The 26,356-nt window shown below is 41.4% G+C and overlaps 1 protein-coding gene across 8 annotated transcripts in view; it reads right to left on the reverse strand.

The window, feature by feature from the left end:
- The window catches only part of SLC26A5 (solute carrier family 26 member 5), a 73,862-nt gene extending 56,258 nt beyond the window's left edge, over window positions 1-17,604 (reverse strand). For 6 of the 8 annotated variants that reach the window (XR_012432758.1, XR_012432757.1, XR_012432756.1 and 3 more), the window contains exons 1-2: window positions 16,480-17,604; window positions 14,366-14,494 (exon numbers count right to left, since the gene is read on the reverse strand). The gene's annotated coding sequence lies outside the window, so the exon portion shown is untranslated. The remainder of the gene's footprint in view (window positions 1-14,365; window positions 14,495-16,479) is intronic. The other 2 variants (XM_045387532.3, XM_045387531.3) reach the window with 2 other exon arrangements.
- Between the last annotated feature and the right edge of the window lie 8,752 nt (window positions 17,605-26,356).

A 26,356-nucleotide genomic window follows, 5' to 3' on the forward strand; every position in this document is an offset into this window, starting at 1 on the left:
CTTAACTGTCACAACCATTTCCTTGTGGGTTTCAATTAGAAGCAAATCTCAAATTAAGATCTCAAAACATTAGATGGATTTTCTAAAGCATTAAGATATGCACTATCTGTAGGGTTGCCAGAGAAAATATAGGAGGCTCAGTTAAATTTGCATGTTAGATAATCAAGAACTAAACTTTTAGTATAAGTGTGTCTCAAATATTGCATGGGATATAATTATATTAAAAATATTCTTTGTTTATCTCAACTTTAACTGGGTATCTTGTATTTTTCTTTGCTAAATCTGGCAACCTTAACTCCCTGTAGGTTAGGAAGAGACGCAGAGACGACCTCTCAAATATTTTTGAGATACTGGCACCCTGGCTATTAATCTATGTCCTTTTTGAGAGAGCTGGTTGGTAGTTCAAGGACGTTTCAACTGGAAAAGGAAAGGAGAAGAAGATATAATGAAAGGCTGTCCTTTTGGGGGAATTTTTATTTGTATCAACAACGATTAAATAATTAAAGCCTCGAAGGCCATCAATAACCATCTTATCAAAGGCAGAGAGGCAAAGTAACCAAGGAACCAATACTAGGAGATCAAATAACCAGACTCTTATACGACAGATAAAGAGTTTCCAGTGTGCTGATTGAAATTATAAATCACCAAATTGTAAAAGTACACAAATCCTTACATGAGAAAAGTCACTTACTAGGATTACCTAAATGGACGCATCTTCTGGCAGGTCCTCAAACACAAAATACTAATGATAGCAAAGCAAACTGACCTAGAGCTTCAAGGTCTATTTCCCCACAGCTATGAAGGGAGGAATTTTAAGGTAATGTAGAACATTTTTCATCATAGTTTTTAATTTTTTTTGAGACGGAATCTTGCTTAGTCGCCCAGGCTGGAGTGCAGTGGTACTATCTCGGCTCACTGCAACCTCTGCCTCCTGGGTTCAACCGATTCTTCTGCCTCAGCTTCCCGAGTAGCTGGGATTACAGGCGCCCACCACCATGGCCGGGTAATTTCTGTATTTTTAGTAGAGATGGGGTTTCACCATATTGGCCAGGCTGGTTTCGAACTCTTGACCTCAGGTCATCTGCCCACCTCAGCCTCCCAAAGTGCTGGGATTACAGGCATAAGCCACTATGCCCAGCCCCCTCTAGAGATTCTAATTTAGTAATTCTAGAATCTGTATTTTTTTAAAGCTCATGGAGTGAGACTGATGCACAACCTATTGGGAAAATAGTTGTGAGCCTCATGAAAGGAGAAACGCAATACTACTAATTTCTGTACAGTGATTGGTACTTAGGGCTGAAAAATGCTTGCTGAATTAACATACAAAATTTGCCTCTGAGTCTTAGTTTCCTTATCTTTATTAACTTTTAAACCACTTTGAGATATGACTGACATACAAAAAGCTGTATATACTTAGTGTATACAAATTGATGAGTCTGGAGGAATGTATGCCATAAATATATCCATCACCTCCAAAAGTTTGCTTTTCTCTTTATGTATTATTATTTTGTGATAAGAACACAAGACCTACTGTCAGAATTTTTTAAAAAAATTTTTGAAACAGAGACCTGCTCTGTTGCAGGTCTGTAGTGCAGTGGCACCATCGTGGCTTACTGCAACCTCCACCTCCCAGGTTCAAGCGATTCTCCTGCCTCAGTCTCCTGAGTAGCTGGGACTACAGCTGTACGCCATTATGCCAGGCTGATTTTTGTATAATATTTTTACTAAAGATGGGGTTTCACCATGTTGGCCAGGCTGGTCTCGAACTCTTGACCTCAAGTGATCCATCTGCCTTGGTCTCCCAAAGTACTGGATTACAGGTGTAAACCACTGTGCCCGGCCTGTTAGTGCATTTTTAAGTGTACAGCAGTGGGTGGTCAACTACAGGTACTATGCTGTACAGTGGATCTCTAGGATTTCTTCATCTTGCATAATTTTAACTTGATTTCCTTTGATTAATTTCTCCCCATTTTTCTCTCCTCCCAGTCCCTGGAAACAACTATACTATTCTCTGCTTCTATGTTTCCTTATCTTTAAACGTTTCCAGTGACAACATTCTGGGAACAGTATTTGGCAAGTTTCAAAATGCCAATTAAATCTCTTGGTGCTTAAACTAGCTAGAATGGATTCAGTTGTCTGAAACTAAGAGCCATCATCAGTAAAGTAATGCTTTTCTTTAAGTTTTGAAATAGTATTTTTCTCTGTGAACTGGAGGCATCAGAAGAGAGTAAGGACCTTCACCCATCTACTCAAAATAATTTACACATTTATAACTTTAATAATGCATATATTAACTTTTTAATCCCAAATATGCAAGCACATGCCCAAGCTTACTATATCTTTCACATGACTTCTCTGTGGGCCTCAATATAAACAACAAAAATAAATTTTATTATGAATTTTTTCAACATTGCCCTGAATAAGAGGATGTGAACTTTTCTATAATGTAGACAGCAAATAGCAAAAGTCTCATGAATTAGAACCCAGAAAAAACATATTTTCACTTATGACTGTATCAGCCTTTCCTAAAAGGAATTTGAAAAAGCTGCTTTCTATTCTTATTACTTTTTGGACTGTTAGCATAACCAGAATATATTACCTATCTGTTTTCCCTTATTAACTATCATTGATTAATTATAATGGCTCAAAATGTAGAAAGAGCAAAAGGCCCTAAGACCTATGCAAGCTGGTTTTGAATGTAGACTGTAAGCTCGTTAAGGGCAGGACTGTTCTTTCTGAGCATCAAGTACACAGCCTGGCATGCGGTTGTCTCCCAGACATTTGTTGGCTGAATGATCTTGAGTGAGTGGCAGGGGCCAAGGTTGCCATAGCCTGTAGCCTTGTGCTGTGCCCGTACTTTCCCTCTTCTTTTATATTATGTTGGTGCAAAAGTGATTGTGGTTTTCTCCCCTTAAATTCCTCTACCAAAGGGCTCTTACACGTTAATATCCATAGAGGCAACTCCTTATGCATAGCTTAGGGTTCAGGAGGACTGTGTTTGAAGGCTGGAACTGGCACTTTTTTTTTTTGAAATGGAGTTTCACTTTTGTAGCCTAGGCTAAAGTGCAATGGTGCAATCTCGGCTCACTGCAACCTTCGCCTCCTGGATTCAAGTGATTCTCCTGCCTCAGCCTCTCAAGTAGCTGGAACTACAGGCGTGTGCCACCATACCTGGCTAATTTTTTTTAAGTAGAGACGGAGTTTCACCATGTTGGCCAGGCTGGTCTCAAACTCCTGACCTCCGGTAAGCTGCCTGCCTTGGCCTCCCAAAGTGCTAGGATTATAGGCATGAGCCAACGCACCCAGCCAGAACTGGCACTTTAGAGCTGCATGTTTTTTTGCAAGATATACAAGCTTTCTGTATCCTAATTTCCTTATCTGTAAATGGCAGCCGGGAGTACAGGCTGTGGAATCACATAGATCTCAATTCAAGTCCTGGTTCTGCCACTATGGTGGGACATCTGGCAAGTTACTTGATCTAAGTAGGGTGACCACAGGTCCTGGCTTCTGCCTGCTGTTCCAGAGGATGGCTTTGGAGAGGATGCTAAATTTGAAGTGGCTCTCAAATAATGAATAGAAGACAAAAAGGCAGGCACGTGATTTTGCACAGAGATGTGAAAAGGTAAATGCTAATAGGACATGTTCATGGAATACCAAAGGTACTGGTAGAAATCGTGCTTTGGGTGGTTACAGGAAATAAAACTGGAGAGGTCAAGTAGGATTAGATTTTTAAAGTTCATGAAAGGCAGGATGCAGGTTCCAATTTGCAGCCATGGGCTCTTGCTATTTGACTGTATCCCAGTCCTCCTTTGGCCTATACAAAACTGCTTAAAATCACTCTGCCATGGAGAAATTACTCCATACCACTAAATAAGTTGAATCCCTTCCAGCACTAATTTGCTGTGACTCCGTAAGTTAATAAATAGCAAGATTTATTTTCCAGCTAGAAACGCTTGAAAGATCTTTAATGCTCACAAGATATGCCCTTAGAATTTTCTTTGAGGTAAAAAGCTCAGTAATTCAAAGTGGTGCTTAGGTTTGAATGACAGATACTTTAATAGAAAAAAGTTCTCTAGTTTAAGCAAAAATGAAAGGAGAATCTACTGGTTGACTAGTTATTTCTTTTTCTAAAATAATAACCTTTAGCCAAAATAATATACACATGATAAAACTGCAAGTATTATGACAGAACTAATAATGAAAAACAATAGTTTTCCATCCCATTCTTCCCAATGCGAGTTCTATTTCCTGAAGCAACCATTTTCTTTCTCTCTCTTTTCTTTCTTTCTTTCTCTTTCTTTCTTTCTTTCTTTCTTTTTCTTTCTTTCTTTTCTTTTTTCTTTCTTTTTCTTTCTTTCTCTTTCTTTCTTTCTTCTTTCTTTTCTTTCTTTTTCTTTCTTTCTCTTTCTCTCTCTCTCTCTCTCTCTCTCTCTCTCTCTCTGCCTGTCTCTCTCTCTCTCTCCTCTTTTTTTTTTTTTTTTTCCTCAGACAGGTCTCACTCTGTCACCCAGGCTAGAGTGTTGTGGTGTGATCATGGCTCACTGCAGCCTCAACCTCCTGCACTCGAGCTGTTCTCTTGCCTCAGCCTCTTGAGTAACTGGGATCACAAGCATGCACCACCACAGCTGGCTAGTTTTTAAATTTTTCTTCATAGAGAAAGGGTCTCATTATGGTGCCCAGGCAGATCTTGAACTCATGGGCTTCAGTGATCCTCCCACCTTGGCTTCCCAAAGTGCTGGGATTACAGGTGTGAGCCACTGTAGCCAGCCACCATTTTCTTAGAATCATTTTTGATATTAATTCTTCTGGTGAGTTTATTATTAACTCTAAATCAGCAATTCTCAGAAAGGGAAACTGGTATTTCAGGTGGGATTTGTGTGGGATTGTTCTATGCATTTAGCATCTCTGTTCTTGACATTAAATGCTAGTAGCATTCTCCATCCACAGGATACATTTCCCAATCTTTTCTGGAATCGAGAACTACTGCTCTAAGTAATAAAATCATATGGCTGTTCTTTTTACTTATCAAGTTTAGATATTATTCACGAACGCTTACCATGAAAAATTAACTTTTTTTTTGAGACAGGGTCTGGCTCTGTCACCCAGGCTGGAGTGCACTGGCATGAACTCGGTTCTCTGCAACTTCCACTTCCTGGGTTCAATAGATTGCCATGTCTCAACCTCTTGAGTAGCTAAGACTATAGGTGCATGCCACCACACCCGTCTAATTTTTGTATTTTTTGTAGAGACGGGGTTTCACCATGTTACCTAGGCTGGTCTCAAACTCCTGAGCTCAAGTGATCCACCCACTTTGGCCTCCCAAAGTGCCGGGATTACAGGCGTGAACCACTGCACCCAGCTGAAATATTAGCATTTAAGTCTCCTTACTCACTTATATTTTTGCTAAATTATATTACTATTTTTAATTCCTTTACCTATAAAACCAATATATACCAATTTATTCTCCCTTTTCTCTCTCCTTCTGGAATTTCTATTAGACATTTGTTGGAGCTTCTCATGTCATTGTGTGCTTTAACTTCTTACACTTTCCAGCTTTTTATCTCATTGGGTTGATAGTCTTCTCAGATTTAGCTTCCAGTTTAATAATCTACTTTTGGCTCTAATACGTTGTTTAAGTAGGACATTACGTTTTAAAAAAAATTTAATGTCTATATTTTTCATTTCTATACTTTTTGAAATCGGCTTGTTCTAATTTCATAGTGTTCCATTTTTCCTTTTGTTTTCAATTCTCTTTATTCTTTTAATAATTTTTAACACACTTGTGATCTTGTTCATCTATTTCCATTGTTTTAAATTCTTGGGGATCTGATTCTTCTGCTTGTTCTGTTTGCTGACACTCCCTTGCAGTGATTTGTAGGTTTTTAAAATTGTGAGCTCATATTTAATTGTGGAAGGGGAGGAGTGGTTCTGTGGATGTTCCATGTACACTTAAGTTGTGACGTGTCTTTAGAAGCTTTCATGTCTACTCTGCCAGGGTTCTGGCGGTTTTAGTGGGTCCTGGACCTTTTCACTACTGTTGGTGTTTGTTTAATATGGTTTGAGTCTTCTTATTCATAGAGGAAGTATAATTTTGAACCCAATTTCTGAATGAGGCACTGGCCCAGGGTTCTGATTGTTCAAGGGTGACTTTCTTTTTTTAACTTTCACTCAAGGCCTACAAGACTTCCTTGTTTCCCTAAGTAGTGGTTAGACTTTGCCTAATACTCTATTAATGGACTAGACAGGTCTTTAGAGCTCCAGGCTTATCCAGTGTTTCAGTTCCATGGTCCTGGTCTCCTGTGGGCCTGAAGCCAAATTTTCTGCCAAGGTTTGAATGATACAACCTCATCATTCAACACTCCAGGGTCTATATCCCACAGAAAAACTCCCACGGTTCGGGCTGCATGTGAGATTTCTTACTATTACTGTTCTTTCTTAAACATTTTTCTCTGCATCTTTCTGACAGTCTTTATTTCAAGGTATTTGAACATTTGTTGTGTTTTATCCTTTTTTTGTGTGTGTCTGTCCTGGAGGAAGATCTGAATGAGTCAGCTTAGCCCTCTAGGTTGCTAGAAGTCCCAAAATCATCATCATCATCATCCTCATCATCTTTTTTTAGGCTAGTCAAGTAAAGCAGTGGGAATGTAGAAGGAACAAAGAAATCAGTAACTGGTTGTGATCAATTAGTTGTAAATACCACTGCACTTGGACCAGGAAGAATTCCTATTATTTCTTTTTTTTTTTCTGAGATGGAGTTTTGCTCTGTCGCCCAGACTGGAGTGCAGTGGCTCGATCTTGGCTCACTGCAAACTCCACTTCCCAGGTTCACGCCATTCTCCTGCCTCAGCCTCCCGAGTGGCTGGGACTACAGGCGCCCACCACCACGCCCGGCTAATTTTTTGTATTTTTAGTAGAGACGGGGTTTCACCATGTTAGCCAGGATGGTCTCGATCTCCTGACCTCGTGATCTGCCCACCTCGGCCTCCCAAAGTGCTGGGATTACAGGCGTGATCCACCGCGCCAGGCTGAATTCCTATTATTTCTATAACTATGCAAATATTGTTCGTTGCTACTTCTATCTATAAAAGGAAATTTACTTAATTCTTCTTAAAGTCATTCTTCTTGAGCTCACTATCTGCCCTAATTTGTATTAATTTTTTTCTAAGCCTGGTGAACGTCTGTCAACCTACAATTTATTTCATTGGAATTGTGGATTAGCTCCACTCTTTCTAATTCCACATCTTCCTCCTCCTTGCTTTATACCCTCATTTCTGGAGCATATCCTCAGGCAACTGCTTTAGAAAAGGTACTCAGAAGTAAACGGCCTGAGTCTTTGAATGTCTGAAAATGTCTTCATTTCACTGTCACACTTGATAAGTTATTGACAATAGGATTCTAAGTTCGAAATCATTTTTCCTTACAAATTTAAAGCCATTGCTCTATTAAAATCCAGTTTCCTCATGAGATGCCTTAAACGACTTTAGGTTTGCTCCCCACTGATAGTTGAAACCCAAACTGCTACGCATCTACCAAAGGAATCACAAACCAATACCACCTACAAGGAAGTAGGTAATGAAAATGACAGAAGTGGACGAGGTGTCCGAGCTAATCTAGAAAGCATGTGCCAACCCCTAAGTGGTCAGTTGCTATCCAGGTATTGCTGAATGTTGCGTAGATCTTCCATTTAAAACTTTCCTTTAGACAGTCTCTTCAATAAATGGTGTTGGGAAAACTGGCTATCCACATGCAGAAGAATGAAATTGGACCCTTTTATCATACTATATGCAAAAACCAACTCAAAATGGATTAAAGACTTAAATGTGAAGACCTAAAACTATAAATCTACTAAAAGAAAATGGGGGAAAGCTCCATAATGCTGGTCTAGGCAATTATTTTCTGGATATGACTCCAAAGGCACAGGCAACAAAAACAAAAACAGACAAAGGGGATGGCATCAAACTAAGGTTCTGCACAGCAAAGGAAACAACAAAATGAGGAGACAACCCACTGAATAGGAGTAAATATTTGCAAACGACATATCTGACAAGTGCTTAATATCTAAAATATACAAGGAACTCAAATAACGTGATAGCAAGAAAACAAACAACACAATTAAAAGTGGGCAAAGGACCAGAATAGACATTTCTCAAAAGACACAGAAATGGCCAAGAGGTACATGAAAAAATGTCCAGCATTACCAATATTTAGGAAAATGCACTTTAAAATCACGATGATGTATAACCTCACCCGTTAGAATGGCCTTCATCAAAAAGATGAATGATAACAAGTGTTGGTGAGCATGCAGAGAAAAGGGAACTCCTGTATACTGTTGGTGGGAGTGTATATTAGTACAACCATTATGGAAAATGGTATCACAGTTCCTCAGAAAACTGAAAATAGAACTACCATATGATCCAACAATCCCACTTCTGGGTATATATCCAAAGGAGTTGAAATCAATATGTCAAAGGGATATCTGCATTCCCATGTTCATTATAGCGTTATTCACAATAGCCAAGACATGGAATCAATTTAAGTGTTCATCAATGGATGAATGAATAAAGAAAATGTGGTCTATAGACACAGTAAAATATGATTCAGCCTTTAAAAAGAAGGAAATCGTGTCATTTGTGGTAACACGGATGAATCTGGAGGATATCATGCTACATGAAAAAAGCCAGGTACAGAAAGACAAATACCACTTCATCTCACATGTAGAATCTAAAAAACTCACCGAAGTAGAGAGTAGAATGGTGTTGACCAGAGGCTAGGTGAGGGGTGGGAGGGAAGGAGTGGGGAATTGTTAATCAAAGGGTACAAAGTTTCAGACAGACAAGAATAGGTTTTGAGAGCGACTGCACAGCAGGGGGACTGTGTGTTTTGTTGAGTCTGCACATTGCTTCATGAACATTTGCATTGGTTTCCAACATTTAAAAATTGAGAAAGTTTTTATTAAAATGTAGTTTCAAGTTCTCCTTCCAAACTCATGTTCTATATGAAGTTCTAGAATAGGCAAAACTAATCTATGGTGATAGAAATCATAACCGTGATTTCAGCCCTCTATATCCACAGGAGAGTGGTGCCAGGACCCCACATGGATATGAGAATCTGCAGATGTTCAAGTCCCTAGTTGGCCCTCTCTATCTGCAGAACCTGTGGAGACCAAGGGTCGACTATATATTTTAAAATAACTAAGAGCAAATTTCAAATATCTTATAAAAACCAGGTAAGTAAGCAAGTTGGTGGATATGTTAGCTTGATTTAATAATTCTCCATTTTATACATATATCAAAACATCACATTGTACCCATAAATGTATAAAATTATAATTTGTCAGTTAAAATATTAGTTATAATTTTTAAAAAATTTTCTTTTTTTTTTTTTGAGATGGAGTCTCACTCTCGACTCACTGCAACCTTTGCCTCCCAGGTTCAAGCAATTCTCTTCCCTCAGCCTCGCAAGTAGCTGGGACTATAGGCATGTGCCACCACACCCTGCTAATTTTTGTAATTTTAGTAGAGACAGGGTTTCACCATGTTGGCCTGGCTGGTCTTGAACTCCTGACTTCAAGCCATCCACCCACTTCAGCCTCCCAAAGTGCTGGGATTACACGTGTGAGTCACCGAGCCCACCTATATTGAGATTTCATGTACACATAGTGAACTATACAGATCAGTGTATGAGTTTACGGTGCATTTCAGACTACTAGAAATAGAATCTTTCATTATCTAGAAATTTCCCTCGTGTCCCTACCCAGTCAATCTCTGACATGTCAGCAACTACAGTTCTGATTTCTATCACCATAGATCAGTTTTGCCTATTCTAGAACTTCATAAAGGACATCAATTTGGAATGAAAACTTGAAAATACATTTTAATAAAAAATTTCTCAATTTTCATTAAACATTGGTTTAAATGTTGGAAACCAATCCACATTTTTGTGAAACAATGTGCAGACCCAACAAAACACACAGGCTCAACTCAGCTCAACAATAACACAACCACTTTGTGTCTGGTCTGTAGTGTAAACAAGGAATATATTTTGCATAAGTTTATTAAGATTTCTTTCATGACTATTGGTTGGGGTGCTACCTGACAGTTTTTATTATTTAGCAACTAGCAGCACATTTCTTAGAACAGGAGGGGCAGGCTTATCTTCAGGGCAACAAGGAGAAAGGGAAACCGAAGCCCTCTCTGCAGCCAGCCTGGGGGAAAGGAAGCACAAGGGGAGGAATGGGAAGAGATTAATTTGGAGAGGAAAGGAAAGCTGGGGGGACTATCCAGGAGGTATAACAAGGAAGAAAGAGAACACAGGCTGCTGCTGTTTCAACTAAACAGTAAGAAACCCCATCTTCACATCACTTTACAAGTATCCCACTGAAAATGGGTCCTGTATGATCTTTAGCACCCTCTCAAACTCTTGTCCATTGCTCCTTTCCTTGCTGGGGTCATTTTCTTCGCCTTCCCACCTTGTCACTCTGCTCCAGCCACATGGACTTCCTTGCTGTCTGTTACTATTGTTTGTTTGTTTGTTCGTTTTGAGACAGAGTCTTGCTCTGTTGCCCAGGGTGGAGTGCAGTGGTGCAATCACAGCTCACTGCAACATCTGCTTCCTGGGCTCAAGTGATTCTGGCACCTCAGCCTCCGGAGTAGCTGGGATTACAGGCATGTGTAACCACACCCAGCTAATTTTTGTGTTTTTAGTTGAGATGGGATTTCACCTTGTTGGTCAGGCTGGTCTTGAACTCCTGGCCTCAAGCAATCCGCCCGCCTTGGCCTCCCAAAATTGCTGGGATTATAGACATGAGCCACCGCACATGGCCTCCTTGCTGTTTTATGAACATGCCAAGCACATGTCTGGCCAGGATGCTGTACTCCCAGACAGTCTCATGTTTTTATGAGCTGTATGTTTCTCCATAGCACTTAACACTATCTAACCTACATGATGGTTTACTTCTTTATTTTCTGTCTCCCTTCCCTTCTTCATAAGAATGTAACCTACGTGAAGTCAGGGGCATGGGGGAACTCATTAGATATTTGTTGGATAATGAATGACTCTAGGAAGAAAGGAAGGAAACAAAAATGCAAGAAAGGAAGCAATGAAAACCCTTGTTACCTTTGAGGATGTTGTTAAAAGTGTTCAATAAACAGGGACTGGCTAAGAAATTTTACCATTTCTAATTATTTTGCAAAATTGTGTTGCTTTTTGGAAGTAAAGATTTAAAAAGCAAACTAATGATAATCCTAAGGACTAGCACGACCCTATTCTTATTATCTTAAGAAACTAGATGTATGGGAGGATACATTTTTATTTATAAACATATAAATGGGCCATTGAGTTTAGTAATAATTAAGTTTCCAGTAGAGTTGAAATTATGACAAATCTACCTTTTCCTGGTATATTTCTTCCTACTTTAATTCATTTTAAGAAGTAGGTCAGGAATAAATTATGACATAACAGAACATGTGCCCAATACTACTAAATCTTTGGGAACAACGATCAGCAATGAACATATAAAACGACTCCAATCCTAGAATTTTGTTTTCTTTTGTTTGTTTTTTACTGGCAATGAGTACAACCAGCTCTAGGCAGCTGGAGAGGTGGGGGCTGAGCTGGTTTTGTAGGTCTGCATTGGATTTTTGACATCAGGTAAAGGCCACTCCTCTGAGATACAGAGGTAAAAACTTTACTGCCAATAGCTTTCCACTCCAGGAAAAAATAAAATATGCTCCAACCTAAGCTGTGATTTAGAATTAAGTCAGGCCCTGGGATTGGCCAACGCTGGATTAGACCAAGTGTGTCCAGGCTGCCAGTTCACCCCTGGAGACAGTACTGCATGCACTGTGTATGGAAGGCTGCAGGGAACATGCGGGAATCAAGGGCCACAAGCCCACATTTGTCAACACGGAGCATGCCGAGACAAGTTCAGTTGGGGAGACCCTAATCCAGCGGCGCTAGAGGAATTAAAGACACACACAGAAATATAGAGGTGTGAAGTGGAAAATCAGGGGTCTCACAGCCTTCAGAGCCGAGAGCCCTGAACAGAGATTTACGCACATATTTATTAAAAGCAAACCAGTCATTAGCATTGTTTCTATAGATATTAAATTAACTAAAAGTATCCCTTATGGGAAATGAAGGGTTGGGTTGAATTAAAGGAATAGGTTGGGCTAGTTAGCCACAGCAGGAACGTGCCCTTAAGACACAGATTGCTCATGCTATTTTTTGTGTCTTAAGAATGCCTTTAAGCGGTTTTCCACCCTGGGCGGGCCAGGTGTTCCTTGCCCTCATTCCCACAACCTTCAAGCTTGGGCGTTAGGTCCATTATGAACATGTCACAGTGCTGCAGAGATTTTGTTTATGGCCAGTTTTGGGGCCAGTTTATGGCCAGATTTTGGGAGGCTTGCTCCCAACAGAGCAGGTGGGATATGGTAATCTGCCTGCATTTCAGCAAGTTGAGAATAGGCTTATAGCAGAGATAAGACTAATCGAGAAAGAAAAGAGAGAAATTAAGTGTAGCTCCTGGTAACCCACGTGCCTCTTACCCTTGTCAGTTTTTCCTCCTTTCCATTTTTGGTCAACTGATGTCTGTCTCTCTTACTGATCTGACAGTCACATATACACACAGTTTTTTGTCTTTGGGATATGAAGAGTATTAGGAGATTAAAAGAAGAGTAGGGTAAACAAATACATTTCATGGATTACAATATAGTAAGTGCTAACTCTAGAAGAATTTTCCAAGTGTGAAAATCTACAGAATTTACAGTGTAATGGCAACATGATTAGGTCCCAAGAAATAATTAAGGTAAACAATGTGCTCTTTTTCTCCTCTCCCTGGTAACTCAATAGTCTTCAACTACTTGAGAAGGTGTGAGGATCATTTTTTATCTCAGTTTGGACACTGAAGCTCACATTTCAGCGACGATCAAGGTGATCATGCTTATCCCCTGCTGACACCTTTCTTCCCCACCTCAACAAGTCACAGATCACTTCAAGGAGAAAATTGCAAGAGGTTATTAAACACTGGCATGGATACCCAGAGCAGAGATGTTATCGTCTCTGGGGACCTTTAGGAACAGCTGATCATCCTGGATAGGCAGAGTTACACCTAATTCAGACTGTCAAAAACTACCGGGTGCTGCAAAGTCAGCAAAGCATTGTGGGAATATCAAAAAGGTGAGCAGGCACAGCAGCTCCCCTGAATAACCTGAAATGGCTTGATCTGGACTGCTTCTGAGAAAGGCATGTTTAGGTTTGGTTACCACTGAGGAGGTGCAATGCTGGGCCAGGTTATGTTTACCAGGGATTTTGTGGGCCTGCTTTTCTCAATCCTGACTGGATATTAGTATTTGCTGGGGGGACTTTTAAAAAATAAAGATGCCTGGGCCTATGCCAGTCCATTATCTTCTCCCCACCTTCATCACTCTTCTTTTTCTCTTTGAGACAGAGTCTCGCTCTTGTTGCCCATGCTGGAGTGTAGTGGCGCAATCTCGGCTCACTGCAACCTCCACCTCCTGGGTTTGATTCTTCTGCCTCAGCCTCCCAGTAGCTGGGATTACAGGCATGCGCCACCATGCCTGGCTAATTTTTGTATTTTAAGTAGAGACAGGGTTTTGCTATGTTGGCTAAGCTGGTCTTGAACTCCTGGCCTCAAATGGTACTCCCGCCTCAGCCTCCCAAAGTGCTGGGAGCACAGGTGTGAGCCACTGAGCCTGGCCTACACTTTCACTATTGAAAACATTTGTATTCTGGAGGACTATGAAGGAGGGGACAGGTCTTTTTCAAAATCTAGGGAACACTAAGGACTTTATCCTCAAAATAAATCTGATTAATTAATCAGAATCTCTGTTGGGTATTTTTTTTTCTAAATAAACTCCCAGGCAATGCAAATGCAATGGAATTATACATTAGTTGCTGAGAACCACTGGTGCCATATAGCACCCTCATTTTATACATAGAAAAATTAAGGTCCAAAGAATTTAACTGACATGTGACTTGCCCAAGACCACATGCCTGGTTAGTGGCAGAGCTTGGCTTAAAACCATGATCTCCATTAATTTACAAATCCAATAAGCATCTTTCAAGGACATTCTAGGGTTGTTGGCCCACCACCTAGTTGCCACTCAAGAATACGGTAAGTCAAAGCTGGTTGATAGCTAAGGATATCTTAGGCTGATCCCGATCCAAGTTAAAAGGTAAGTGTAAGGTGTGATGGTTCTGGTATTCTCTCTTATAGTTTTCTTCCAAGTAGTGGTGTGTGATTCAGATCTCTGGAAATTTTGAGGAATCCTTTGATCTGGATAAAATCCATCACTACCTCTGACCCACTCTCCAATTTACTAGTTCGAGGAGGCTGTCTACTTACCCAGATCCAATGTGCAGCACAAAAGTCAGGACAGGGGACAAGATCCCCCACTGGGAGCTCCAGTGAAGTTCACTGAAACCTTGATTACTGGGGCTGAGAGCTAGAGAAGGTAGAGCTCGCTCCTTGGCCCTATATATAGAAGAAGAAAAGTAAGTTAATTCAGCAGTTGCTGGTTTGTGTTTTTGAAAGAAGCTATGTCTAAAATATTTCTTAATGCTGTCCTTTCATTCCTAATATCAACCCACTCCCTTCCAAGGCACAGCTACTGCTATCAGAGTGGCTTACATGGGATAGGCTAATTATATATAATTATATCTTCTTCCTAAGGGTGAACTGCTAGGGTGTGAAAAACATATATTTCAATTTTTGAACTCGACCATTCCCATATGTAGCAATTCATGACTACAAGTTTGCATATGAGAGATTGTGTCCCGAATGGGGCATCATCAGTACTGGGAGCAAATCCTCCTAGAGCACTTGCCTTGAAAAGAGCAAGAAAAGTAGAAAAATGAGAGACTCATAATGTTCAAGATAAGAGTTGACCTTGATCAATTAAAAAATTAGGCCAATCTGTCTTTAGTCTTTTACAAATAATACAATTATTACTTCCCATTCACAGAATACTTACTCAAGGGACCATGTATTTATTCCATTTGAAAGTAAATTAAGTCATATCCACTCAGTTTGTGAATTTACCCACATCTTGCTTCACTTCCCTTTCCCTCCACCTACCTATCCTCTGACTAATTCGCTGACCCGTTCTAAAGCAAGCTCTCACAACCTGGGCACCAGGAATCCTCTGAAAGGTGTACAAGATTTTGAATGGGTGTGCTTTTTTATTTTGGGGGGGATAAAGTCCCTAGTGTTCTCCAGATTTTGAAAGAGACCTGTCCCCTCCTTCATAGTCCTCTAGAATACAATTGTTTTCAAAGGTGAAAGTGGGGAGAAGATAATGATGTTGACAGTTGTTGGTACCTACAATAAAACATTTTATGAAGTTGGAACTGGAACTAGCCTTCAAAAGGATTAAGAGTTCATGAAATTAGATCTATCCTCCAAAAGAATAGACTTACATAAAACATACTTTGAGGCACAAAATTATTAAATTTATTCATGCTGTGTCTTCTTTTGTGCAAGATTTCACTAGTTTGAAACCAAAAGAAAGGAAAATCATCATCTCATTTTTCTTGATTTTAACTTTATTAATGTAATGGTAATGAGAACACCTGGGAATATGGATGTACTTCTTATTTATCATGATTTCCCTCGAAAACTGTTTCACTTGGGTTACTAAAATGCAGACTACCTGCAACGGTAGAAAAATTAAGATACCAGGGGGCAACACATGATATTTAGAATGAGATGAAAACTCAACTGATTTTGATTGTCAGTTAAATAGGCAGTGCACACCTGCATCTACACCTCACAAGACAATCCACTGATTGTTAGAAACTTCCTTAGTCTTCCATTCTTCTGTTCTTAGCAAAGCGCCTTTACTCGAAAGGCGCTCAAATACTTGTTGGATTGAGTCAATTCTTTTGGTTTCGCTCATAAATTAATGAGGAACGTGTAACTCTGTACAGTTTCAGAGTAGTTAAAGAGAGAGAAAAAAAGAAATGCTACGTAAGAGAATTGGGGCTTCAGGTGTTACCTAATAGACTAGAAAGCTTTCCAACAGTGCACTTAAGATATGAGCTATAGCAACCTTACCTAGGAATTCCTCGCCCTAACTTTCTTTCTAATGCAAATTAGTTTGAATTTCTCTCTCCTCCCTCCTGTCCTCTGTCTGAAAGTCTTCTGATACAAAGCAATACTACAGTAATTAGAAGGAATGCCTGACAAAAACACATTTTAAATTTCATTTTCAAAAAGGTTGATACTTCCTATTGCATACTCCGAATTCCCCTGCATTTCTATGCTGTAGATTCCTACACTTTAGACAATACATTTGTATCTAGTGCACACTGTTCACTTTTCAGATAGGAAAAAGCTAAATCTCAGTCAGTCCCCGCAAAAGGTTGCCATTTTTTTGTTGTTTTAAGAGTCTCCATGAATGTTATTTAAATTCTAGAATCCACAGTACTCATCGAAGCTAGGAAAAGAATTTTGCCCACCTACAGCGTATCGGAGGCTTTTTTCACAGTTAGCAGATCGGATCCTTGCAGCTGTTTCTTCTGTAGGTCTCGGAGCTCATTGAGAACGTCCAGCACGCCTTCCCGGCTGAGCCCGGCGCAGGTGCGCTCTAGATGAGGCAGTTAACCAAGTCAATTGGTTCCTGATCAACTAAATCTCTCGTAAAAATAAACACTGCCGCGAGCTTCGAGAGTCCAGAGTGTCAGAGCCTCTATGATGGCAGAGCAGCTGCCGCGATGCCTGATTAGCAGGGAGAAGGATTTCCCGGCAGGGGGCCAATACCAAATTTTAGGGCTGTTAGGCTCTGACCAGTCCCTTCGTGAGCGGAGAAGTAGGAGACCCGGGGTTCGAGCCTTGCCCGGCACTGAGCGGAGGGCCCAGTCTCGGGACCACAGCCTCGCTCCCTGGGAGCTCGGGGCAGCCAAAGCCGGGCAAGCCCGGCCCGGCACAGGAGGAGGCACGGCCGGTCTCCGGAGAGAGGGCCAGAGGCAGAACTGAGGGCCTAGTTTTGGGTAATTCGGTTTGGATACAAATCAGGCCAGACCCAAGGAGTCTGGTGCCGGCCACCGTAGGGCAAGAGGAGGGTGTTTCGGAGCACAGCCAGGGCGCGCGAGAAAAAGATGAAAACCAAACTGGAAACGGCAAAGGGCTGGATTAGCGCCGAAGGGATTCGAGGAGGCAAACGTGAAGTAAAAATGCTGTGTGCAGCTGCAGAGGGCGAGGGGACGGGGATTGCAAAGGAAAGCGCTTCGTGAGACTTTCTCCTTCCCGGCGTAGAGACCAGCAGAGTGCGGGCAGGTCAGCCCTGTCGTCTGTTCGTTTAGGGAAAGGGCGCGGCATGGAGCCCGGGAGAGAGGGGCAGAGGCAGAGGCGGTGACAGCGAGGGCCCCTGCTCGGGTGGGTCCGCGGGCCTCAGCTCAGCCCCCTCCCGAGGGACCGCGACCCCCGGCCCCGCGCGCACTCACCAGCCCGGGCTGCCCTGGGCGGAGCCGCCCCGCCGCGCTCCCCAGCCGCTGCCTCTTCGACGGGCGCGCTGCCTCCAGGTGCGTCTCTAGGAGGAGGCGCCGCGGGCAGTGGTGGCTGCGCCCGGTGCCTCCGGGTAACACAAGCCCGCCCCGCCCCACCAAAGCCAGGCCCCGCAGCCACCCTCCGCTGTGGGACGCCGGGGCGCGGGCATCCCTGCCCCCTAGGGGCCTCTTCCCAAGCACCTAGAACTTTCCAAAGTGTGCTTGGAATTTAACACCTTGTTCTTGACGAGCAAAAGTACCCTGATAAGACCGGCTTTCTTCCTCTACGGCCCAGGAGTTTCTCCAGGTGGCATTCCTGTCGCCTTGAGGTGGAACGTCAGTAGAGGCTCGAGGCTGAAGCAAGCACAATACTTAAGGTATAGCGTTCAAGTGGAAAACATTGCGTTTTATGATTTTAAAATGGAAAAGAACCAAAAGAAAACCCTGACTTATCTTTTCAATTACAGTCATTATAGAGACTCGGATTCGTACAGGAACATTCGAAAACTTAGGAAATCCTTAGGACAATGTAAGTGTGGGATTTTTTGTTTTTGTTTTTTTCAAAAAGTTTTGATGAACTGCCTTTGGTTAACACTTTGCAAATATTGACTATTTATTGCACAACAAGGCAATGCATGATAGGTTATTTTCCGGGCATTTAAATTAGAATTTACAAAACAACGTTTGCGTTTTATTAAGTAGAATAACGTAAGATGTTACCCCAAAGTGGGAGAATCGCTTGAGCCCAGGAGTTTGAGACCAGCCTGGCAACAAAGCGAGACTCTGTCTCTTAAAAAACAAATTAGGAAATAGCTTGTCTTCTTCTAAAAACTGGGATACAAGAGAGCGCCGAAGCCAGAGTGCTGGGATCCAGGAGGGTGAAGTGTAGAAAATGATTTCAAATACACACTTCCCTCTGGCCTTGTCTTAGTAAGGATTATAGTTGGTTCATTAAGAGCATCTGTTTTTTGCTTTGTGCATTTCTGCGCGTGCACACTGTAGTGACACATGTGGTGGACAAGGTATTTGGTCTTAAAGCTGAAATGCACGCTGCAGACACCAGAGGCTTCTGCCAAGGAGACCCCACCTCCAGAACCCAGGCCAGGCCTTCGGCTTGGAGCGTTGGTGCGGTCCTTCAACCGGGAGGGAGGGCTGGAGATTCCCTCCCTACTCCACACGAGGGCGATCTCTTCAAGGGCACCAGACCACTCTCCACGTCCCTAGCTGAGGAAACCAAATTTGCTTTTCTCCACGCTTTTGAAGATCTCTAAACAAATCTTAACAGGATAAGTTACTAAAGAGGAGTTGAGCTCCTGGGACGTGCATTTCTGGTGTCCTTCATTTGCCACTTGGCCTTTGCTATCCTATGAAATTATTTTGCCACATACATGTCTGTACCCTAGTGCTTGTTACACTATAATGTGCATAGGAATCACCTGCGGATCCCGTTAAAAATGCCGATTCTGATTCAGTAGGTCTGCGGTAAGGGCTGAGATAGGCATTTCTAACAGGCCCCTGGGTGATCCTGGTAGGCTGCTGGAGGACCAAACTTTGAGTAGCAACACTGGAGACAGTTGGATGATAAACTGCCTTTGCTGGTAGTGTAGCAGGACCAGCCGCAGACAAAACTCCTCAGACGCCGGATTAAAGAAGGAAGAGGTTTTTTATTCCGCCGGGAGCCTAGGCAGACTCGCGTCTTAAGAGCCGAGCTCCCTGAGAAAGAAATACTTGGCCTTTTTAAAGGTTTACAACTTTAAGGGGTCCACCTGAAAGGGTCATGATAAATCGAGCAAGCGTGGGAAACGTGACTGGGGGCTACATGCATCAGCTAACAGAACAGAAAGTTTTACAATGCTTTTTTCATACAGTGTCTGGAATTTACAGATAACACAAGTAGTTTAGGCCAGGGGTTGATGTTATTATTATTACTTTGTTTAACTACTAGGGTCGGGTGGTGGTGCCAAGGTTGTCTGGTTATTTATCTTACTTTTGTTTCTTTCTCGCTTTCCTCCTGTGTTGTGAACTAGGCAAGGTGGGAGGAGGAGGGCAGCAGGAGTAGTAGTGGTCTCCTTCCTTAGTAGCACCAGGTACCTAATACACTAACACAATAATAGCAATGTTGTTAATACCTGTTCAGTGTTTACATATAGTAGGCACTGCTCTGAGCACTTTACATGGATTTACTTGTATAGATACTGCTGTTATTTCTAATTTAGAGATGACTTTACTTTTAATATGAGTCTTCCCCACCCTCTATCTGCTTCCCATCCTTGCTGGCTTAATTTCATTTCTTTGGTGTTAGAATATTAGGGAGAGCATCAGGAAGAATAGCTAGTGGATGCTGGGCTTAATACCTAGGTGATGGGTTGACCTGTGCAGCAAACCACCATGACACACGTTTACCTGTGTAATAAATCTGCACATGTACTCCAGAACTTAAAAGCTGATAAAAGAAAAAACAAAATTAAAAGATCTGAAAACGTATATTCAGAGAATTGTCTTCCTTCTTTTGTTCCATCCATTCTACCCAATCCTGTGTGAGTAAACAACGTCATTACTTCTCATCTATTCTTCCTGTGTTTTTGTAAAGCCGCACAGATATTTGTTATGTGTTCTTGCCTGCCTTCCTATCTGCCTGCCTGCCTACCTTCCTTCTTTTCCTTCCTTCCATCCTTTTCTTTTCTTTTTTTTTTTTTATATTATACTTTAAGTTCTGGGATACATGTACAGAATGTGCAGGTCTGTTACATAGGTATACACGTGCCATGGTGGTTTGCTGCACCCATAAACCCGTCATCTACATTAGGCGTTTCTCCTAATGTTATCCCTCCCCTAGCACCCACACCCCTGACAGGCCCCGGTGTGTGATGTTCCCCTCCCTGTGTCCGTGTGTTTTCATTGTTCAACTCCCACCTATGAGTGAGAACATGTGTTTGATTTTTCTGTTCCTGTGTTAGTTTGCTGAGAATGATGGTTTCCAGCTTCCTCCATGTCCCTGCAAAGGACATGAACTCATCCTTTTTTGTGGCTGTATAGTATTCCATGGTATATAAGTGCCACATTTTCTTTATTCAGTCTATCGTTGATGGGCATTTGGGTTGGTTCCAAGTCTTTGCTATTGTGAGTAGTGCCACAATAAACATACGTGTGCATATGTCTTTATAGTAGAATGATTTATAATCCTTTGGGTGTATACCCAGTAATGGGATTGCTGGGTCAAATGGTATTTCTGGTTCTAGATCCTTGAGGAATCGCCACACTGTCTTCCACAATGGTTGAACTAATTTACACTCCCACCAGCAGTGTAAAAGTGTTCCTATTTCTCCACATCTCCAGCATCTGTTGTTTCCTGAATTTTTAATGATCATCATTCTAACTGGTGTGAGATGGTATCTCATTGTGGTTTTGATTTACATTTCTCTAATGACCAGTGATGATTAACTTTTTTCCATATGTTTGTTGGCTGTATAAATGTCGTCTTTTGAAAAGTGTTCATATCCTTTGCCCACTTTTTGATGGGGTTGTTCGTTTTCTTGTAAATTTAAGTTCTTTGTAGATTTTGTATATTAACCCTTTGTCAGATGGATAGATTGCAGAAATTTTCTCCCACTGTGTAGGTTGCCTGTTCACTGTGATGATTGTTTCTTTTGCTGTGCAGAAGCTCTTTAATTAGATCCCATTTGTCAATTTTGGCTTTTTTTTTTAAAAAAATTATACTTTAAGTTCTGGGGTACATGTGCATAACTTGCAGGTTTGTTACCTAGGTATACATGTGCCATGTTGGTTTGCTGCACCCATCAACTTGTTGTTTACATTAGGTATTTCTCGTAATGCTATCCCTCCCCCAGCCCCCCCACCCCCCCACCCACAGACCCCGGTGTGCGATGGTTTCCCCACTGTGTCCATGTGTTCTCATTGTTCAGCTCCCACTTATGAGTGAAAACATGCAGTGTTTGGTTTTCTGTCCTTGTGATAGTTTGCTGAGAATGATGGTTTCCAGCTTCCTCCATGTCCCTGCAAAGGACATGAAGTCATCCTTTTTTATAGCTGCATAGTATTCCATGATGTATATGTGCCACATTTTGTTTAGCCAGTCTATTATTGATGGACATTTGGGTTGGTTCCAAGACTTTGCTATTGTGAATAGTGCCACAGTAAACATACGTATGCATGTGTCTTTATAGTAGCATGATTGATAATCCTTTGGGTATATACCCAGTAAGGGGATTGCTGGGTCAAATGGTATTTCTAGTTTTAGATCCTTGAGTAATTGCCACACTGTCTTCCACAATGGTTGAACTAATTTACACTCCCACCAACAGTGTAAAATTTTTCCTATTTCTCCACATCCTCTCCAGCATCTGTTGTTTCCCGACTTTTTAATGATTGCCATTCTAACTGCCTTGAGACGGTATCTCATTGTGATTTTGATTTGCATTTCTGTAATGACTAGTGATGAGTATTTTTTCATATGTCTGTTGGCTGCATAAATGACTTCTTTTGAAAAGTGTCTGTTCATATTCTTTGCCCACTTTTTGATGGGGTTGTTTGTTTGTTTTTTCTTGTAAATTTAAGTTCTTTGTAGATTCTGGATATTAGCCCTTTGTTAGATAAATAGGTTGTAAAAATTTTCTCCCATTCTGTAGGTTGCCTGTTCACTCCACTGAGATTTTTTTTTTTTTTTTTTTTTTTTTTTTTTGCTGTGCAGAAGCTCTTTAGTTAGATCCCATTGGTCTATTTTGGCTTTTGTTGTCATTGCTTTTGGTGTTTTAGTCATGAAGTCTTTAACCATGCCTATGTCTTGAATGGTATTCCCTAGGTTTTCTTCTAGGGTTTTTATGTTTTAGGTATAAGATTTAAGTTTTTAATCCCTGTTTAGTTAATTTTTGTATGAAGTGTGAGGGAAGGATCCAGTTTCAGCTTTCTACATGTGGCTGGCCAGTTTTCCCAGCACCATTTATTAAATAGGGAATTCTTTCCCAATTGCTTGTTTTTGTCAGGTTTGTCAAAGATCAGATGGTTGTAGATGTGTGATGTTATTTCTAAGGCCTCTGTTCTGTTCTGCTGGTCTGTATATCTGTTTTGATACCAGTACCATGCTGTTTTTGTTACTTTAACCTAGTATAGTTTGAAGTCAGGTAGCATGATGCCTGCAGCTTTGTTCTTTTTGCTTAGGATTGTCTTGGCTATGTGGGCTCTTTTTTGGTTCCATATGAAATTTAAAGTAGTTTTTTCTAATTCTGTGAAGAAAGTCAATGGTAGCTTGATGGCGATAGCATTGAGTCTATAAATTACTTTGGGCAGTATGGCCATTTTCTATTGTTTGCAATAGTTTCAGAAGGGATGGTATCAGCTCCTCTTTGTACCTCTGGTAGAATTTGCCTGTGAATTCATCTGGTCCTGGACTGTTTTTGGTTGGTAGGTTATTACTGCCTCAATTTCAGAAACTGTTATTCGCCTATTCAGAGATTCACCTTCTTCTTGGTGTAGTCTTGGTAGGGTGTATATGTCCAGGAATTTATCCATTTTTACTAGATTTTTGAATTTATTTGCATAGAGGTGTTTATAGTATTCTCTGATGGTAGTTTGTATTTCTGTGGGAATCAATGGTTATATCCCCTTTATCATTTTTTATTGTGTCTATTTGATTCTTCTCTCTTTTCTTCTTTATTAGTCTTGCTAGTGGTCTATTTTGTTGATCTTTTTAAAAAACCAGCTCTGAATTCACTGATTTTTTTTTTTGAAGGGTTTTTCGTGTCTTTATCTCCTTCAGTTCTGCTCTGATCTTTGTAATTTCTTGTCTTTTGCTAGCTTTTGAATTTGTTTGCTCTTGCTTCTCTAGTTCTTTTAATTGTGATGTTAGGGTGCCGATTTTACATCTTTCCTGCTTTCTCCTGTGGGCATTTAGTGCTATAAATTTCCCTCTACACACTGCTTTAATGTGTCCCAGAGATTCTGGTACGTTGTGTCTTTGTTCTCATTGGTTTCAAAGAGCTTATTTAGTTGTGTCTTAATTTCGTTATTTACCCAGTAGTCATTCAGGAGCAGGTTTTTCAGTTTCCATGTAGTTGTGTGGTTTTGAGTGAGTTTCTTTCTTTTTTTTTTTTGAGACACAGTTTCCGCCCCCCGGGTTCACACCATTCTCTTGCCTCAGCCTCCCGCGTAGCTGGGACTACAGTGCCCGCCACCATGCCCAGCCAATTTTTTCGTATTTTTAGTAGAGACGGGGTTTCACAGTGTTCGCCAGGATGGTCTTGATCTCCTGACCTCGTGATACGCCCGCCTTGGCCTCCCAAAGTGTTGGGATTACAGGCATGAGCCACTGTGCCCGGTCTTTGAGTGAGTTTCTTAATCCTGTGTTCTAATTTGAGTGCACTGTGGTCTGAGAGACAGTTTGTAATGATTTGTTTTTTTTTACATTTGCTAAGGAGTGTTTTACTTCCAATTATGTGGTCAATTTTAGAATAGGTGTGATGTGGTGCTGAGAAGAATGTATATTCTTTTGATTTGGGGTGGAGAGTTCTATAGATGTCTATTAGGTCTGCTTGGTCCAGAGCTGAGTTCAAGTCCTGGCTATCCTTGATAACTTTCTGTCTTGTTGATCTGTCTAATATTGATAGTGGGGTGTTAAAGTCTCCCATTGTTGTTGTGTGTAGTCTAAGTCTCTTTCTAAGTCTCTAAGAACTTGCTTTATGAATCTGGGTGCTCCTGTATTGGGTACATATATATTTAGGATAGTTAGCTCTTCTTGCTGAATTGATCCCTTTACCATTATATAATGGCCTTCTTTGTCTCTTTGGATCTTTGTTGGTTTAAAGTCTGTTTTATCACAGACTAGGATTGCAACCCCGCTTTTTTTTTTTTTTGCTTTCCATTTGCTTGGTAGATCTTCCTCCATCCCTTTATTTTGAGCCTATGTGTGTCTTTGTACGTGAGATGGGTCTCCTGAATATAGCACACTGGTGGATCTTGACTCTTTATCCAATTTGCTAGTCTGTGTCTTTTAATTGGAGCATTTAGCCCCTTTACATTTAGGTTAATATTGTTCTGTGTGAATTTGATCATGTCATTATGATGCTAGCTGGTTGTTTTGCCCGTTAGTTTATGCAGTTTCTTCATAGCGTCAGTGGTCTTCACAATTTGGCATGTTTTTGCAGTGGCTGGTACCGGTTGTTCCTTTCCATGTTTAATGCTTCCTTCAGGAGCTCTTGTAAGGCAGGCCTGGTGGTGACAAAATCTCTCAGCATTTGCTTGTCTGTAAAGGATTTTATTTCTCCTTCATTTATGAAGTGATATGAAATTTGCTGCATTTGAAATTCTGGGTTGAAAAATTTTTAAGAATGTTGAACATTGGCACCCACTCTCTTTGGGCTTGTAGGGTTTCTGCAGAGAGATCCGCTGTTAGTCTGATGGGCTTCCCTTCGTGGATAACCCGACCTTTCTCTCTGGCTGCCCTTAACCTTTTTTCCTTCATTTCAACCTTGGTGAATCTGACGATTATGTGTCTTGGGGTTGCTCTTCTTGAGGAGTATCTTTGTGGTGTTCTCTGTATTTCCTGAATTTGGATGTCGGCCTGTCTTGCTAGGTTGGGGAAGTTCTCCTGGATAATACCCTGCAGAGTGTTTTCTAACTTGGTTCCATTCTTCCAGTCACTTTCAGGTACACCATTCAAACATAGATTTGGTCTTTTCAGTTAGTACCATGTTTCATGGAGGCTTTGTTTCTTTTCACTCTTTTTTCTCTAATCTTGTCTTCTCGCTTTATTTCATTGACTTGAACTTTAATCACTGATATCCTTTCTTCCGCTTGATCCATTTGGCTACTGAAGCTTGTGTATGCTTCATGAAGTTCTCATGCTGTGTTTTTCAGCTCTATCAGGTTATTTTATTCTCTACACTGGTTATTCTAGTTAGCTATTTCTCTCACCTTTTCTCAAGGTTTTTAGCTTCCTTGTGATGGGTTAGAACATGCTCCTTTAGCTTGGAGGAGTTTGTTCTTACCTACCTTCTGAAACCTACTTCTGTCAATTCATCAAACTCATTCTCCATCCAGTTTTGTTCCCTTGCTGGTGAGGAGTTGTGATCCTTTGGAGGAGAAGAGGTGTTCTGGTTTTTAGAATTTTCAGCCTTTCTGCTCTGATTTCTCCCCATCTTTGTGATTTTATCTACCTTGGGTCTTTGATGTTGGTGACCTTCAGATGGGGTTTTGGTGTGGATGTCCTTTTTGTTGATGTTGATGCTATTCCTTTCTGTCTGTTTTCCTTCTAACAGTCAGGTCCCTCAGCTGCAGGTCTGTTGGAGTTTGCTGGAGGTCCAGTCCAGACCGTGTTTGCCTGGGTATCACCAGCGGAGTCTATGGAGCAGCAAATATTGCTGCCTGATCCTTCCTCTGGAAGCTTTGTCCCAGAGAGGCACCCACCAGATGGCGGCCAGAGTTCTCCTGTATGAGGTGTGTGTAGGCCCCTACTGGGAGGTGACTCCCAGTTAGGCTGCATGGGGTCAGGGGCCCACTTGAGGAGGCAGTCTGTCCGTTATCAGAGCTCAAACACGGTGCTGGGAGATCTACTGCTCTCTTTAGAGCTGTCAGGCAGGGATGTTTAAGTCTGCTGAAGCTGTGCTGGCAGCTGCCCCTTTCCCCAGGTGCTCTGTCCCAGGGAGATGAAGGTTTTATCTATAAGTCCCTGGTTGGGGCTGCTGCCTTTTGTTTAGATATGCCCTGCCCACAGAGGTGGAATCTAGAGAGGCAATCGGCCTTGCTGAGCTGTGGTGAGCTTCACCCAGTTTGAGCTTCCTGGCAGCTTTGTTTATACTGTGGGCATAAAACCACCTACTCAAGCTTCAGCAGTGGTGGA

The sequence above is a fragment of the Macaca fascicularis genome, chromosome 3 (assembly GCF_037993035.2).
Source record: "Macaca fascicularis isolate 582-1 chromosome 3, T2T-MFA8v1.1".
Taxonomy (NCBI): Eukaryota; Metazoa; Chordata; class Mammalia; order Primates; family Cercopithecidae; genus Macaca; species Macaca fascicularis.